This window comes from Trachurus japonicus, chromosome 6 (assembly GCF_045865225.1).
Source record: "Trachurus japonicus isolate A0001 chromosome 6, Traja_1.0".
Lineage (NCBI taxonomy): Eukaryota > Metazoa > Chordata > Actinopteri > Carangiformes > Carangidae > Trachurus > Trachurus japonicus.
The window spans coordinates 35,459,642-35,476,642 of NC_140912.1; the positions used below are offsets into that span (position 1 = coordinate 35,459,642).

General features: G+C 39.8%; 1 long non-coding RNA gene and 1 pseudogene across 2 annotated transcripts in view; both read right to left on the reverse strand.

Moving 5' to 3' along the window:
• Positions 1-17,001, reverse strand: part of LOC146986570 (cell adhesion molecule CEACAM5-like) — a 363,100-nt pseudogene that overhangs the window by 108,992 nt on the left and 237,107 nt on the right. The gene's annotated exons all lie outside the window — the stretch shown is intronic.
• Positions 13,451-14,282, reverse strand: LOC146986575 (uncharacterized). The gene is made up of 3 exons (XR_015036040.1): positions 14,232-14,282; positions 13,655-13,686; positions 13,451-13,531 (listed from the first exon to the last, which is right to left on the reverse strand). It is a non-coding gene; the product is annotated as an uncharacterized LOC146986575 (long non-coding RNA).

Below are 17,001 nucleotides of genomic sequence, written 5' to 3' on the forward strand. Positions count from 1 at the left end.
GAAGGTCAGATGGGTCTGTAATTGCTAACACTGGATGACCCTAGGCCCTGCCCTGATAAACCTCTGAACGTAACCCAACAAATGTGGAAGTTATTAAAGAATAGCTGTGTCTCCTGAAAATGGAGCCTTAATCAGTTTGTCCAATGTAAAACCAGAAATAAAGGAGCTGGCTAAAGTGGTGCAGTTGTGCATAAACATTACTACAGTGGACGGGTTCATTCTACACTATATTATAAACTAAGGTTCCTGGGCGGGAGGAGGGAGAAGGGGGGAGAAATGTTGTTTTCTGCAATTAAAAAAAAAAAAGGCCTATATGACTTGAGTTACTTGAATTATTTGGACTTTGTTGAAAAAGAGCTGTCTAACTGTTCTGATTCCTCACTGTTTATTCACTGTTGAATTAAATCAACATGGCTTAATTTCCACTCCTCATGATCACAAACACACTGTTAAGGTCAGTGTGCGAAATACCCATCAATATTCGGGGGGGTCCCTAACTCGCGATTGTTGCGCAATACCGTTATTTTTTTTTCTTTTTATAAAGTAGGACTATAACATTACAATAAGCCAAGAAAATTAGCCTATAGCCTAAAAAGGAGAGGCAAAGTTGTGCATTACAATGCAGAAAGTAATTGACGATAAATAGACGATAATTCAAATAAATAAAAGACAATAATTGGCACCACACTGGCGCACTTGAACAATGAATAAATGCCAGGTATAGGAGACTGGCGCGCGATCAGGGCAATGCAGAAACGAATAGACAATAAATAAAATACAACAATTAAAATGAATGAAAGACACCAAACTCGTGCACTCAAATAACAACCAACTGTATAAATCTGGAGATCGGAGACTGGCGTGCAATTATGTGCACGAGATCCTCAGCCTGCAACTATGACCGATCATGTAACCTTATCTAACCATCCATCTAGCAAATACGTTTAAACACAGCATTGAACACATCCACAAATCACATTCGTATAACGGGCCATCATAAAAATTGAAAAAGCACAGACAAATAGCTCACAACAGGTGCCTGGCCAAACAACACCACTGGGGGTTCAGGCCATAGTATGCTGAAGCAGGCTAGCCTCTTACCTCAAGTTATTTTCCTGCCTTAATGTCAAGCCAAGGGTTGCGGTATTTCCATTACATTACCCCACCTGCTTAGGTGTAAAAAAAAAAAAAAGAAAGAAAAAGAAAAGCGGCCAATCACCAGTGCTAGCAGCAGGGGCTGCGGCTACGTCTTCAGAGCACTCGGCCTCAACTTCACTTTCTTCGGCAGAGGGTGGGAGAGGAACGGGATCCTCTGTTCTGATAGCGGTGGGCTCGACTCTTGCGCTGGGCTGGCGCACATGGCTAATTTGCATAATGCTCAGGTGCCATGGTTCAGCTTAATGTTAAACGAATAAATGTTTTGAATTATGAATACTGGACATGGTGATCTTAAACACATTGAATTGACCACAATAAAATTATTGTATTATATTATATTATTTATTTTTTTGACAAGATTGAGACCCCCCTCAGATTATGCTTTTGAGTCTTTCAGGGGGTCTCAAGGGGTTAATCGGGGGGGTCCGACCCCTCCAAACCCCCCCGTATTTCGCACTATGGTTAAGGTGTTGTAGTTCCGTCCAGACGCCGTAGATGGCAGTGTCGCAGTCTATGGTCGCGACCGGTGGCGCCGTTGCAATGACGTCACATCCTCTAGTTCAGCACTCAACACCGACCAATCCTGGGAAAGCTTGTGAAATTACGTCACGCCATTCAAAAGTTATTAGCGCGAACCTGTTTTTTTTACTACGGAAAGTAAAATGTTACGTGCGGTAGTTTTTTTGTGATCAAAAGTTGTATTGTGTGTTTCATGCAATAATAATATGACCTAACAACAGATGAATTCGTACATAAACAGGTCCTAAACTATGCAATGTCATAGTTTTGAAGTTTAGAGGCAAAACAGGTTGAAGTGTCAGTAGTCGCTGCAGGGACGATTGATACAGCTGTTTCAAATGTCCCTCACGCCTCCGTGCGTAGTGATTGTGGTCACACTGCGCGATCAATATCTGTATATAAATCACCGTATTAATATTCTATTGTTCTGCAATGAACAACAACCGATTTGAATGAACAACATATTTTTAATAAACACCACATATTTTTAATGAACAAAACGTGTTTATGACATGAATCAACAGATATTCAGCAAAGTGAGGGGAAAATGCCGAGGGTAAAATGACAATATGTTCAACTGTGTATCCATAAACATGACTTAGGACAGGGAAATAAGTAAATAAAATGAAAATGCAGTCGTCCAACAACTCGTACAAAAGAAGAAAGGCGAGTTTAATCGAAATGCGGATCTTGACAATGGGTACACCCCGCCTTTCCGAAGCCCCGCCTTTCCGACAATAGACTTCCATTCATCGTAATAGCGGGGTTTTCTATTTTTTCTAAAGACCCCGCTACTCCGAAAAGGCTATTGGGGGAAACCCCCAGCGCACAGTGCGCATTGATCCTTTTTTCCTTTTTGGGGTCAAACGGATCATGTGCATAATTAACTGCAAAACAAGCAAATACTTCATATTAATGACATACAACGTTCATTATGCTTCTAGCCTGTCTAGCCTCTACCTGGTCTTTTTTACTAAACTTAACCAACTCCTTTCTTCATTGCCTAAGCCCAACCAAAGCATCTCCCTCAGTCAGCTGTCAGTGCGAGCGGCGGCTGCAGCAGCCTCGCGCCCGTGTGAGCTCAAGCCGGCTTCAGCCGTGCTCGAGCGGAGCAGGGGGGGAGAAAAAGAAAAAAAGTGTATTTCTATTACTGTGTGGGAGATCTCCAACAACGGAGTCGGGGAGAAAGCAAGTGGGACAGATCTGCCCAGTCCCTGAGCAGCGCACGTTTCACAGACAAGCCACAAAGCAGAATGTAAACAACGTCACGCGGTTCAGCACCTTGGACAGCTGTGGGGGGGAGGAGGGGGTGTCGGAGTAGCGGTGTTTCGAAGTGGGGCTATTTCGGAACAGCGGGGTGTCGAAGTGGAGGGGTGTCGGAATGGAGAGCTGTCCCCCTTGACAATTACGCACGGGACAAAAATATTTATTTCTTTATTTCTTTATTACACACCCCGTCTGGTCTTCCGACAAGGATGTAATTTATTTATTTGTTTGTTTGTTTGTTTATTTATTATTCTGCACCAACGCCAAGATCAGTAAATAAATAATAACCAAAATGACGGCTTGGATGAAAGCTATGTCAGACACACCAGGTTCAATAAAGCTTCAAAGGGGAAAAAAAGTTTTCCAGCTCAGTGCGTCGTTCAGCGCCGCGTCCGGTCGGCTGGATCACTTTACTCTGAGCGTCACATATCGCCGCGAAGGGGGTTGCACTGGAATGAATTGAAATCCCCGCTCGTCACCTCATGACGAAAAACGGGTACCTAATGAGTCAGGCATGTGACGAGGAGGGACAGTGACCGTTCGTCAGGGGGTTGACGCACTGGGAGTGAGAACGTGTTGGAACAGCCTACAGTAAACAGCCTAAGATCCGTCCGTCCACTCCCATTATACGTATGCTGCTGTGGCAATGCAGGGACAGACAGAACTACTGCATAACAGGAGCAATTAAAAAGAAAAATCTTCAGATTCATTCTTTTAGACCTAAAATATTAGGAAATTATAGCCCCCGGTTGAATTTGCCTAGAATTGTCCTTTAATATAAAAAATTGTAAGCGAAATTAAGTCACAAAAATACTTGCAGATTTGAAAGAAAGAATCTCACTAACAAACCGTGACGGACTGGCCATAGGGCAATATGGGCAAATACCACAACGGCTGCGTAATGATGCGGCCGCTGTGAGGTGTCCGTGTGATGACGTGACCAGGTGGCCGCGTGTAGATGCAGCCGTGCTGATGTGGCTGCATTAAAAAAAAAAAAAAAGTTGTTTGGGGCCAGCTGTTTACAGCCGGCCAACTCTAAAAAACTGACAACACAATAATATATTGGGGTAATAGCTCACCTAGTAGGGCTGACTTATGGTCCAGTCTTTGTACAAATCCTGCTATTGGAGATCAATGCATTTTCTTGTCTCATCATTATTATGATCACTGCTATACATATACACACCTGAGGCCTTATCCACACGAGCCCGGGTATTTTTGAAACCGGAGTTTTGCTCCGCGTCCACACCAGTGGTGTAATAAAAACACTCGTACACACGCAACCGTGAAATCCGCTACCAAGTGACGCAATGCACGTGTGGAAGCTGTTTTAACCAATCAAAATACAGTGGAAACCGCTTATGGATCAAAAGGCTTGGGGCAGAATCATTTCTATACAAATGCTGTTTAAATAATTCGTTATCAAGAAATCCGCTTATAGTGTTCATTTTTGGTCATTTTATGGATGTAAACATGCGCAAAAACCATTTCAAAACTACGTGTTATTATAGCTTTATTTCACAGACTCCAAGTCCAACAATTAAATATTAATTAATTTAATAAAAATGTGTAGCCTATATTTATTTTATTTTCGGCGGTGTCCCTTTGACGTGCACTGCTGCAGCAGCCTGCACATGTTGCTGCGCTGTGTCTTGACTCTTGTGCTGTGTGTTGTTGTGTGCTGTGTTGTTGTGCTGCAGCAGCCAGGTGATGCACAACCTGGCTGCTGAGCCACATGACTGTCGGTGCGGCGCAACTCTTTATCACTGGCTGTTGTGTTGTCTGTCAAAACATGTATGAATGAAACATCATATCCACTTTATATCGACCGCGGACGTCACGTATACATTTTCGGCTTTTGGCTCGTTCCGTTCATCTCCGCATAGGCTCTTTTTATCACTGCATGACCCCCCGTCGTACCCAGTCTGACAGTGACATAGTCAGGTGCAAATATGACTTGACCCTAAAAAAATTCTAACAAAAGGTTTCTCAGTTGTTTTTTATATTATTAGATGTCCTTAATAACATACTAAAAGTTTACCAAAATTTGACCACTAGAAAGGTGTCATTTTCAAGATGGCGTCCAAGATGGATAGGAAGCCTGAGGAGACACCACAGGTGAATAGGGTAAAATGTTTAACTAAAAGATATCACCATGAAACCTCCCAAGTTTATCACTTACATTAAGACAAATATTTTTTGTATTACAAGTTTTGTCAAATTGTATGTTTAAATATGTAAATTAGGCAATATCTCATTAAATATGTGCTAATTTGCATATCCGAAATCTGAACAATGGATAAAAGCCACTTTCAAAATTCTTGTTTTATTTTGTTGACATACTAGAGTCAGAAGTTTTTACAGAGGGGATTTTGGATATCTCTCTTTATCACTCTGTAAATGAGAAAATACTGTCACCAGCCCTAAAAATTCAAGTTGGTTGTGTTTTTAGTAGGGGTGTCACGATAAATCCTCGATTCGATTTTATTTTCGATTTTAGGGTCACGATTCGATTCGATTCTCGATTTTTTTTCTTTTTCTTACAGCACAGAGGCCTTTGCTATTTTCAGACTAGTCTAGTCTACGATAATTGGTTTTATTCATCAAATTTTGTACAGTAAATCTTATTTCAAAAGATGGGATACATATAAGTGATGCAATTTCCATAATGTATCACATTAAATGGTCACATTTAAATAATTTCTTTACAATATAAAGGTAACATGCCCCCAAAAATCATGATCCTGGGGCCAAAATTGCCCCCAAGGTTTTGAAACAAATATATTTATATCTGTACATTATCATAGTTTTATTTTCATTAATTTACCGTCGTGTCTCATTATTCTCCTGATGTCTTAATGTAATGTATTGCGCTGATACGGAGAGTCATGTGACAGCGGGGCAGAGTTGCAGCTGCAGCGCTGCCATGGACCTGATGATCAAGTCCTGATCAGACTGGCGGTGGCCCACAGTCAATCAGTCCCGGATCCTCCACCGTCACAGATCCCCTGGAAGCCCCCGCAAATAATACATCGACAAAAAGTGGCAAGTTGCACCTTTTCGTCGGCCTATTATTTGCGGGTTGTTTTTTTTTTTTTTTTTAATCTTATAACGTCTCTGCAACATGCGGCTCTCAGTGCTGATCAGTGTTGTGTAGTTAGAGCTGTGTCTCCCTCCTGTTTCCCAGGTAGGAGGGACAGTAGCCCACCAGGGCTGGGTGATAAAACGCTATAAATTGTGAAATAACTTTTCTTCGATAGAAATGAGACGTGGTCGATAGGTTTCATTCATCCATGTTTTGGCAAATAGCCAATGATATTGAGAGTTGCGCCGTGCCGAACCAATCATGTGGCTGGAATAGAGCCAGTCAACATGTGCATTTGTTTGGGTTGCTGCAGACGTGCACATCAGCTGACACCGCCGTAAAAAAAAAAAAAAAAAAAAGAGAGAGAGAGAGGGAGAGAGAATGAGTGAGTGTTGTCTCGAAATAAAAAGTAAAGGAGAACTCGGACCAGTGACTGACAAGACGCTTGGTGCGCAATGGGGACAACAGGCAGTTGTAGCTTTGCGGGGGTGATCGTCGATCCTCTCTTTGACTTCGATGCTCGAGATCGTGACGTAATTTCGATCGATTTCGATAAAAAATCGAAATCGTGACACCCCTAGTTTTTAGGAGTAAAATGTTGTATAAATCAGGCTATGAATGATATATCAACAATCCCCTCTGTAAAAACCTTCAGAATATAGAAAGGGATCAAACTGGAAGGTTTGGTGTCTGTAAGTGCTGCTGAAGTGGAGATTTCGGGCTCTTATACAACATTTTACTCTAAAAACACGACCAACTTGAATTTTTAGGGCTGCTAGTATTTTCTCATTTACAGAGTGATAAAGAGAGATATCCAAAATCCCCTCTGTAAAAACTTCTGACTCTAGTATGTCAACAAAATAAAACAAGAATTTTGAAAGTGGCTTTTATCCATTGTTCAGATTTCGGATATGCAAATTAGCGCATATTTAATGAGATATTGCCTAATTTACATATTTAAACATACAATTTGACAAAACTTGTAATACAAAAAATATTTGTCTTAATGTAAGTGATAAACTTGGGAAGTTTCATGGTGATATCTGTTAGTTAAAAATTTTACCCTATTCACCTGTGGTGTCTCCCCAGGCTTCCTATCCATCTTGGACGCCATCTTGAAAATAACACCTTTCTAGTGGTCAAATTTTGGTAAACTTTTAGTATGTTATTAAGGACATCTAATACTATAAAAAACAGCTGAGAAACCTTTTGTTAGAATTTTTTTAGGGTTAGGTGTTTTTTTTTCATATATGCACCCGCCTATAGGCTATTGCTAGCCTGATGCATCAGCCGCTTATTTCATTACATTTCATATAGCGTCTGAACACCAGCCATAGGGATTCGTTTGCTTCCGGGAGGCGGTTACATTTGCTTCAACTAATCGCTGCTGCTTGGTGGTCACGTGTGCTATACGGTTAAGCTCATAGGTTAATCTTGAGCGCTTGAGTTCAACGTCATCGCCTTCACTTACCCGTCTGTTCGCTGATTGGTCCGAACCGAAACGCATTGCTAGTGTCCTGACTACATGGTTGAGGCAAATGAAATTTGCCGGAACCAGTAGGCGGCGCTAGCCTGGCTAGGCTATTGCCTGTTCATTCATGAAAATCATCCCGAAAAGCTCTCAATCAAACAAGGTGGGGAATAAGAAACTGCGGCGCTACTGTAGTAGTTCTGTAATTTTAAAAACAGCTGATCTGTAGCGTCACTTGTTACTGTAAATGATGCTGTGTGGAAAACCAGCTGTGGTCTGTGATTGAGGGTGAGTTTGGAGCTGACAAGAGGATCGCCCTGACGACCGTTTCCTTATATTTTTCTCATCGAAAAACTATACAAATAGCCTAGCATTTAGATGATGTAAAAAAAAAAATTTAAAAAAAGTGATAAAAATCCACTTTGTCACCTCCATTTTTGCGAGCTCACGTCAACTTCTGCAAACCGCTGCAAACAACCTCTGCAGCTGGCAGTGTTTACATCAGCACGTGTGCAGCTATGATGTAAACGAGAAGAACAATCACGGTTGCAGTGTCCACACGCACCCGGTGAAACCAACCCCGGCCGAAAACCCCACCCTGGACTCCGGTTTCAAAAAACCACGGTTTCAGGTTTCCAAAAGCACGGTTGCATGTGGACAGGACATACAACCGGGAACATATGTTCACGGTTTCAAAAATACCCGGGCTCGTGTAGACTAGTGTTTGTGTAATGTGTGGCCTCTTTTTGGTGCCAGTCTGTCACTGCTAACAAACATGAAAATATGTGTGCTCTGTCTCTATACAGATTGGAAAAGCACAAGTAAGTTAGTGAGGAGGTGCAGCAGGAGCACAGCTCAAATTAGTGAAATTGGTAGAGAATCCATGAAAAAAGTAACATTTCAAAGTTTTTCTTTTTTTTTTTTGAAAACTCACAAATTTGTCAGTAGATATATAGATCATTACATTCTTTTATTGGCTGTAACAAGCTTGGAGAGCTCACCTGTGATGGCTCCAATGATGACAGTGTATATTAACACAGCTGCTGCCATTTCCTCTGTAGTATCATCAAATAAACAACAAAAAGAATGATATTCACTCCTTGTCCTTAATTCCCTCTGATGATTTCAGTGCGAGAGTGTAGTTTTCAAGTATGAAGGCAGTATGAGGAAGTAATCTGCATTGGACTATTGACCCTTCTTGGTTTCATGCAATAAAAACATAACTTGCAGTGTAGTTTCCAAGTTTGAATGCAGTATGAGGAAGTAATCTACAATGTACTGTTGACCCTTCCTGTTCTCTTCTTGCACATAACTTGCACCAACTCATTTCACCACAACAGGGAGACATACTGCAGCTTTTGACCACAGAGCTGAAGGGGTTTGAAGACGGTTTGAACTGCAGCACAGAGGTAAAGGTCCTGTTCATGAGTCATTTATTAGGACAGTCTCAGGCCTAGTCCACACGAGCCCGGGTATTTTTGAAACCGTTCCCGGTTCTATGTTCTGTCCACAAGCAACCTTTTGAAATGGCTTTTACAATGGAGTATATCAGCATCAGTGACACCAGCCAGTGATTTCTTTCTCATTTCTGTTATTTCATGTGTTCTGTCCATCACTATCAGACAGTGAGTGGGTCATAGCTGCTCTTCCTTATGGCACAACCAGGTGAAAATAGAAACATCAGTCATAACTGTTTATCATGACATATATAATAATGTAGGTGAAATAGATTCTTCATCATTGTAGTGACATATTTAATCTCCTTTTGTGTAAAGGGAATAATACATGACAATTAGAGAACTGAAGGAGTCAAAGTATTGGGTACAGGCAAACAGGTAGTTTATTTTCAATTAAACAACATGTTCAAAAACATTCATTGTCAAAATGTAGGAGAGGAATGAACAAGTGATTGTTTTGAATAAACAGAAATACAACAAGACAGACTAAACGTTATTAATGAAACCCTTTGTTACAAACAGTCTTGTGCACACCAAAGCGGTCTTTAACAGGTGCGTAGGTGGAGCAGAGAGCATCAAAAGAAAAGAAAGAAGGAAAAAACACTTACACACTGTCTTTAACATAGGTACATATTTATTAAAGGGATAGTTTCAGAGTTATCCGTGGCTTCTCTGAGTTACAGGGGGTCTCGGCGTAGCAGTGCATGTCAATATAACGGTTGCAAATGGATACCAACTGTCTTCGTAACAAAAAGACACACCAAAAAACATCCAAATACCTCCATGTTGCTTGTATGTAATGTCCATCTTGTATTGAAGCCCCGAAATGCGAAATTGTCCCAAAAAAAATTAAATAAGTCTATTTTTCAAGCTTGTTTATAGCGGAAACTTCTCAAAGCTCCTCTTCCCGGTTCGTCATATTTGGACGAACCAGGGTCTGTTCTCTTCCCAGTTCGTCCAGATATGACGAACCGGGAATTTTTAAACCAAGTCAAATGAAATAAACAGTTGATCAAAAACAAATGCTATAACACACTACAATCAATATAATAAACATTAGAAATGATAACTAAATTGCACAATACAGGAAAGACTTCCTACATGTACCATGAGAGACTCTCAGTGAGTGAAAATGAGGTACATCACTCAGCTCTGATATCAGGTTTACATTTAAATACAAGGTTCACATACCATTCCAAGATTTGCATATTAATACAACTAGTGAATTATAAAGTGGTAAATCAAGGCTTGGTATGACAGGAACTGCACCAAACCTAACCTGGGCAAACATAATACATAATCACTACTGTAGCCTATATAATGTGTGAGAAGCTAAAAGGAGTAATTCCATCTTATCCACATAACCTCTGTCCTAAATTAGTGCCTCGAGTAAAAGGAAAACATTGGTAAGTCTATCCACAGTGGCATCAACTCTCCAGCTTGTTTTAGAACAATTCATAATAATTCATCATTTAGGCCACATGGGGCAAGGGTTTTTAGTGTATCCAGTAGGCTTCACGTTGTTTAGAAGATCATGATTCCCACTTCTCTTGGGCAAACAGACCTTTCAATACCTATAAACCAAAAAAGTGGAGATGTCATGATTAAAGTCATTGAAATGAACAGCAACAGGATCATCTCTGTCATTTCCTGTGATTGAACTCTTATATTCACTGATCCTCTGCTTACAGTAAGTTGTCTGGAAATGTTTGCCTATATGCAAGTCCACGAGAACAATGTATCAAATAGACAACGTGTATTGATGCAAATACTCTTAATATAAAACATTTTCCTGTGTGTGGATGAGTGAAAGAATTTGTCTGAACAGTGTTGTTACACTGAGCACAGTGTCCACAACGGAAGTTGGTGCATATGGGACTTAAACTGAAAATCTGCATGATCCAGATGATCTCTCAGAGAAGAGAGGAGGATCTTTAAATGTTGTTGCCAACCCGGGGTCAAAGCTAAGAATATGCCAATGTTTTTTTGTTTTAAAAAAAAATAGATTTAATAGTTTGTGAGTTAGGTGAGTAGGTGGTTACAGAAGTTACTGAAAACTCCCTCTCTTCTCTCTTGTTTTTTTCAGTAAATCGGAATGAGATTTACTTAGCACTAATGTAAAAGCCTTTTCTTTTTTTAAAGTAGATTTCAGAACATGAGGCCATGTCAATTATAAATTGATTAGGAGGAATAGCAGTACTATCTCTGCTTCCTAAATAGAAGCAAAGAGCTTAAAGAAACTTAAAAACTGCAAAGCGCAGTAATTACATGAAGAGACGAGGGAGATTCCTGGAATTTCCTGGTTGTTGTTTTTCACATCTTTGAGCATTTATTTAATTTCGTTTTAATTTCTTCGTCCAGATAGAGACAGAGTGAGTGAATTTTTCAGGGTTTGGTGACATTGCTTTACAGAGCGATGTCGCACGTGGCATGTCAGAACAGGCTGATTGAAAAGTATGTATTCTAATCACTTTTTCTGGCTCACTCGCTCGCAGGATAGGGTGTAATATGGGCAAGGCCGTAGCTACCATTGAGGACACCGAGGTCATGACCTCGGTATTTTTTTCGGCCTAATGAATGGAAAAAAAAAAAAAAAAGTATTAGTATTAGTATAAAGTATTAGGGAGGACAGATGGAAGGTGACTGAGTGACTCTCCTCTCTTGTCCAAACAATTCCGGTAGGCATATAATGCTCTTGTTTATTGACGCCCTCACGTACGCTGGTGTTTGTTTACTGGTCGCGGGAAAAAAGGCGATTCATTCGGAAAAAGCGAGTGATACAGCGCGTCGCGGAGCCTGTGTGCATGGAGGAGAAGGCTACTGAGTGAGTTGGCTCTAGATAAACTGCTCTTTCCAACCAGTTGTTACACTGTAAAAGTTTCGTATACGTGCACTTGAAGCGCTGTATTATTTCGGGACGGGTCCTCATGTATGCGGAGAAAACAGCTGTTTAATAGGGTCAATTCAGCGCCGTTTACTGTCTGTGTCCTGCACTATGCACTAGTTGAGCTAAGTAGGGGAGAGCAGAGACCTCTTTCCTGCAGATACTATACTGAGGGGGCATCTGCACTGTCCATTCTTCCATCAACTTTATGTGAAAAGCACAGTGGCATGATAAATTTCATGTTTACAGACAGGGGCGTCACTAAGTTTTAAGGACAGGGGGGCTTAGCCCCCAGGAGATGCACAAGATGTGAGCATAATGTGGTGCACAAGCACAAATATTTCACAAACAAAGACTGTGAAATTGTTTCAAAAAAATTTTGGACAGATTTAACAAAGAGCATACGGTGTAAAGTTTAGGCAACCATTAGTTTTATTTCAGTCTTTTTTATTTATTTATTTAAAGAAAGCTAAGACCTGTGAGATTACTACAGACATGTCTGGAGTAGGATACAGTAGAAAATGTAAATTTTTCATCTCTGCCTAGTAAGAATACTAACAAAAATCACATTAGAGTAAAATCTACCTTTGAATCATGGGATATCAGGCAAATGAATAAGTAATGTGTAGGCTAACTGTGTAGAAGTAGATGCTAAAAAAATGAACCTGAGCAATTTTGCAGCTGTTTTATTATCAGAGATACGTATGTCCAGGTGGAATTTGACCTTTGGAAAACTAATTAGGCTATATTTCACTAATAGCCTGTGTCATAATATTCACTCCATCCAAATACAACTGTTTTTGGCTCATTTTGATTTCACCTAGACCTCTTTATATTTTCCCATTCAAAGAAGACCATACAACCGAAATGAAGTTTGACACCAATATTTTACTAATAAAAAATATGCATAGAAATGTGAAATACTACATAGCTAAACAACGTGAATAACCAATTATAACACAAACCAAAATTTGCTGCAACAAGGAGCAGTCAGATGTATGTTTGTGGTAACTATAAGGAAAAGCAAACAAACTTCCTGGGCCTGTTTCAAAGTGAGGAACACAGCTGACGCTCCAGAAGGAAGTCACCCAAAAATAGTAGGCTATAGCTATGGTAAAAAAAGAGTGCACACTTCACCCTAGAAACCTGTTCATCTTTATGTTAACAACCAGGACCTTCACATTGCATTTCAGACTTTTTTTTTTCGAGCTGGAATTAAACTTTATAATATAATATTTTTGCTACTCTGTGGCTGCTACGAATGTGAGGAGCTAGTCTACTGTTTGTAATAGGTGGTGTGTTCTCATCAGAATTCAGTGAAGTTGGGTCTTCTCTGGATGATCACTAGTGATGATAATATCATAAAAAATGGCATTAATCTAATATGATGTGTGTAGTTTTTATCTGTCAAAGTGCACCAGATTGAAGCCTTTTAATATAAAATTGCCCCAAATTTCTGACGCCACCCCCCGCGCACCACGACTATGACCTCGGTATTTCAAAAATCTTGGCTACGGCCCTGAATATGGGTCATTAAAGTGTTGATTAACTGTTTCTACCCTTTTCATTAAATCAAAAAAGAAAAAGAAAAAACGAATTACATTAAAACGTACCTTACAGGAAAGATCATAGAGTTCATTTTATGGTCTCGTATACTGGTGAAATGTTCACATATGTTTTTTCTTCTTGTTCTATGCAAAGCAGAGAATAAAACAAAATGAAAAAAACTAAAAACTTTTTTGAAAGATTGTCCATCATTGCAATTTATTCATATAAAAGTCTGAGTGACTGTAATGTCAGATTAAATCACTTACCAGTGTTTGCTGGTGGGGGATCTCTGTTATTTCTAAATATTAGGAACAAGGTATTGTTAAACTGTGGCCAGTTACATGTGAGCTATAACACTAGCAGTAACCAACAAGTATGTTTTCCATGATTTAAAGGGACAACGAGGAGTTTCTATTTGGTTATAAAAAAGTCTCACGTTAATGTGGATGAATCTACGCTACCCACACTTGTTAATGGCTCCATTTTCGATAAATATATTGTTTTGTCTCTATCGTTATTTTGTTATTATTAGTGGTGGCGGAAATGCTGGTCGAGCCGACCAGCGTTTCCTTACTTTCGGTTTCGTGGCGAGTCATGAGAATAACGCAGCCGAATCGCCGTTTATGGTCGGAACTACGGTGGTATGTGATCGTCTTCGAACCTCTGACTTTAATTCTTGATGAATGAAAACATGAGTCCTTCTTGCGCCGGTCAAAGAAATGTACGGTGCGTGCGTAGGCTCATAAATGTAGTGTGAAAACGCTTCGCTTTTCCAAAACTCCTCGTTGTCCCTTTAATGAAAAAGATTCTCACACTTTATTAGCATAAAGCATGAGTCCTTACCTTTGCTGCAGGTCAGTCCCTCTCTGACTTTTCTGTCTGTCTCTATTGTGTCTGTAAAAGCATTATTATTATTGTTGTTGTTGTTGTTGTTGTTGTAATTGCAACAATTTATTTAAATTCTTGCATCAGGTTTTTTTTTTTTAAATAATGCAGGAATACTGAATTTTGTTATCCCCAGCATCCTAACCCATTTTAACATAATCTGATGTCATAATAAAAATACATTTTTCTACTTACTTTTTTTTCAAAAGAACAAACACAAGAACAACACAAAGTGCAATCAGGACAAGACAGCCGATTACTATTCCAGCGATGCAGCCAGCTGGACAGGGTGGTGGTGTTGGTGGTGGGTCTATAAATAAACATAGGATAAGAACATTTCACACCATTTTGTAAATATGCAATGTATCACATCTGTTTTAATAACTAAACTGATCAGTGCAGTGTGATGCTTCAGCAAAAAACTAATGTTCTGCTAAAGGGCAGCTGAGTGGAATATTGCTTCTTAAGACAGTGTTGTCTCAGTAACTGAGGATAAATCTACCTCATGAAGAAAAGGTGTGTAAGACAAATCTTCAGGAAGTGCTACTCTTCGGACAATCACACGTATAATAATGTCATCTAAATGCAATATGCAAGAGTATCAACAATATGAACGGCCAACACTGTCTAGTACCTGGTGAAAGAGTTACAGTCAGTTCATGCACTGCAGATGATGTTTTCCCAGTTAAACTATTCATCACTTCACAGGTGTAGTTTCCACTGTCAGAAACATCTGTGATGTGTTTCTTCAGCACAGCAGAAGTGAATGTTGTCACTGTCTCATTCAGTTTCCAAGTGAAACTAGGAGGTGGTGTGGACTCAGCAGAGCAGTTTAATGTTAAAGTCTCATTCACAGTTAAATTTCTGGGACCTTGGATTTGAACATTTTCTGGTCCAACTGAGAGAGAGAGAGAGAGAGAGAGAGAGAGAGAGAGAGAGAGAGAGAGAGAGAGAGAGGTTAATAGTCGTTAATGTTGACATTAAAATGCACATTATTTTATGACATTATGTCTGAAAAGATTGAAAAGTAAATGTACAGTGTACAACAAGTTACTTACAGATAACGTCCATGTTGTAATAAGCTCCATCACTGCTAAGGGGGTTGCTGATGATACATGAATAATTTCCACTGTCTGTTTTCTTTAGAGACAGAAAAGACAACACTCTGCCCTCGTTGTAAAACATCATGTTGTCACTCTCAGTCAGGTCTGCTCCATTCTTCATCCACTTCCTGGTGAAGACAGAGCCAGCAGCCTCACAGGTTAGGTTGACAGAGTTTCCCTCTTCTGGCTGGTTTGTTGAAGGTGTGACAGAGGCGTCCACTATTCTCTCTGTTTGATGAAAGATAAATGATTAAGTGAGAGAAATATGGAAACAGGAACAAACTAACCAAGTTACTGAGAGTTGACAGAAGGAAGCTGAGGTTTGTCCTTGTGAAAGTCAACTTCCTGCTCCAAATCATTCAGTGTGTCCAGTGTGTTTGATTGTTCACTGTGTTATTATATAATTAACAGTTTAAAGCAACTAATACTCAGATCTTATTATTGTTATGAGTGGATCACTGATTTTAGTACAAGGTCAGACTATAGAAGAGTTAATTCCAGTGAGAATAATGGAGAAGAAAAAAGTTAAATGTGTTTGTATGGGGATGGAGCTAAAGGAAAACAGATTTTGTTGGGACAATTTGGACACAAGACAGGACTCCTGTGTGGGGCCTGGGCCATTTTAGATGTGATAATAGATGATTGTTACGTTCCAATCTGGGTCAAGAGGTCAGAGTGAGAGGTCTGCCTGCCTTGTGTCTCTCTGTCTCTCTCCCTCTCTTTGTGTCTTCAGGTGGTAACCAGTGGATTGGGTGCCATGTGGCGTCCCCCACACTGTCCACTGATGCCACCTATCTATCCAGGCTGGCCAAACTGGATCAAGAGCCACATATCAACAGCCTGTCTTGGGATTTGCTTGTTGACCTGCATGGTTATTGTATTCAGACTGTTTACACACACACACACACACACACACACACACACACACACGCATGAACGTAACAATTATCATATATCCACAGATAATATGCTTGCACTGTTGGGTAGCAAGAATATAGTAGCACACATACTTTTCTCCCATTTGGACATTTCAAGTTACTTTGTGCATTCATAGCTAGAAATGATTAGATTCATTCATTCATGAAGACGAGTCATGAAATGCAACTGTTAAGATTTTGTATGTATATGCTATCATTGCTATGATATGATCTTTGTGGTTTATACTGAGACTTCTTTTCACTTGTCACTTTTTATTTGTTCCACAAGGTTTTTTATGATACTTTGACAAGTAGGCTAAACATCTAAATCTAATTTTCATATATTTATATTTTGTATAAAATATTATGTCAAACTTACTTGACATACATCTTACAGAGATGGTGGAAGATTGAGATGTTTAATTTCTCATACTTTTGTTGTTAAAGGCCTGACAGCTGTAGTTCCCGGGCTGACTCTCCGTAATGTTCATAAGTCTGAGCTCTGATCCAGTATCAGCCATGGGCTCTTTATTCAAAAAATCCCCCAAAAAATGGGCAGTGGGTCTGGAGTCAGCTGAGCAAGTCAGGCTGATGTCTGACCCTAACCCTAGACAGTGTGTAGAAGACAGTTTATTGTCCTGAGTCAGTTTTTTTAAGTATATTTGGGGCTTTTAATATAATAGTACACGAGAGAGAGAGACAGGAAAT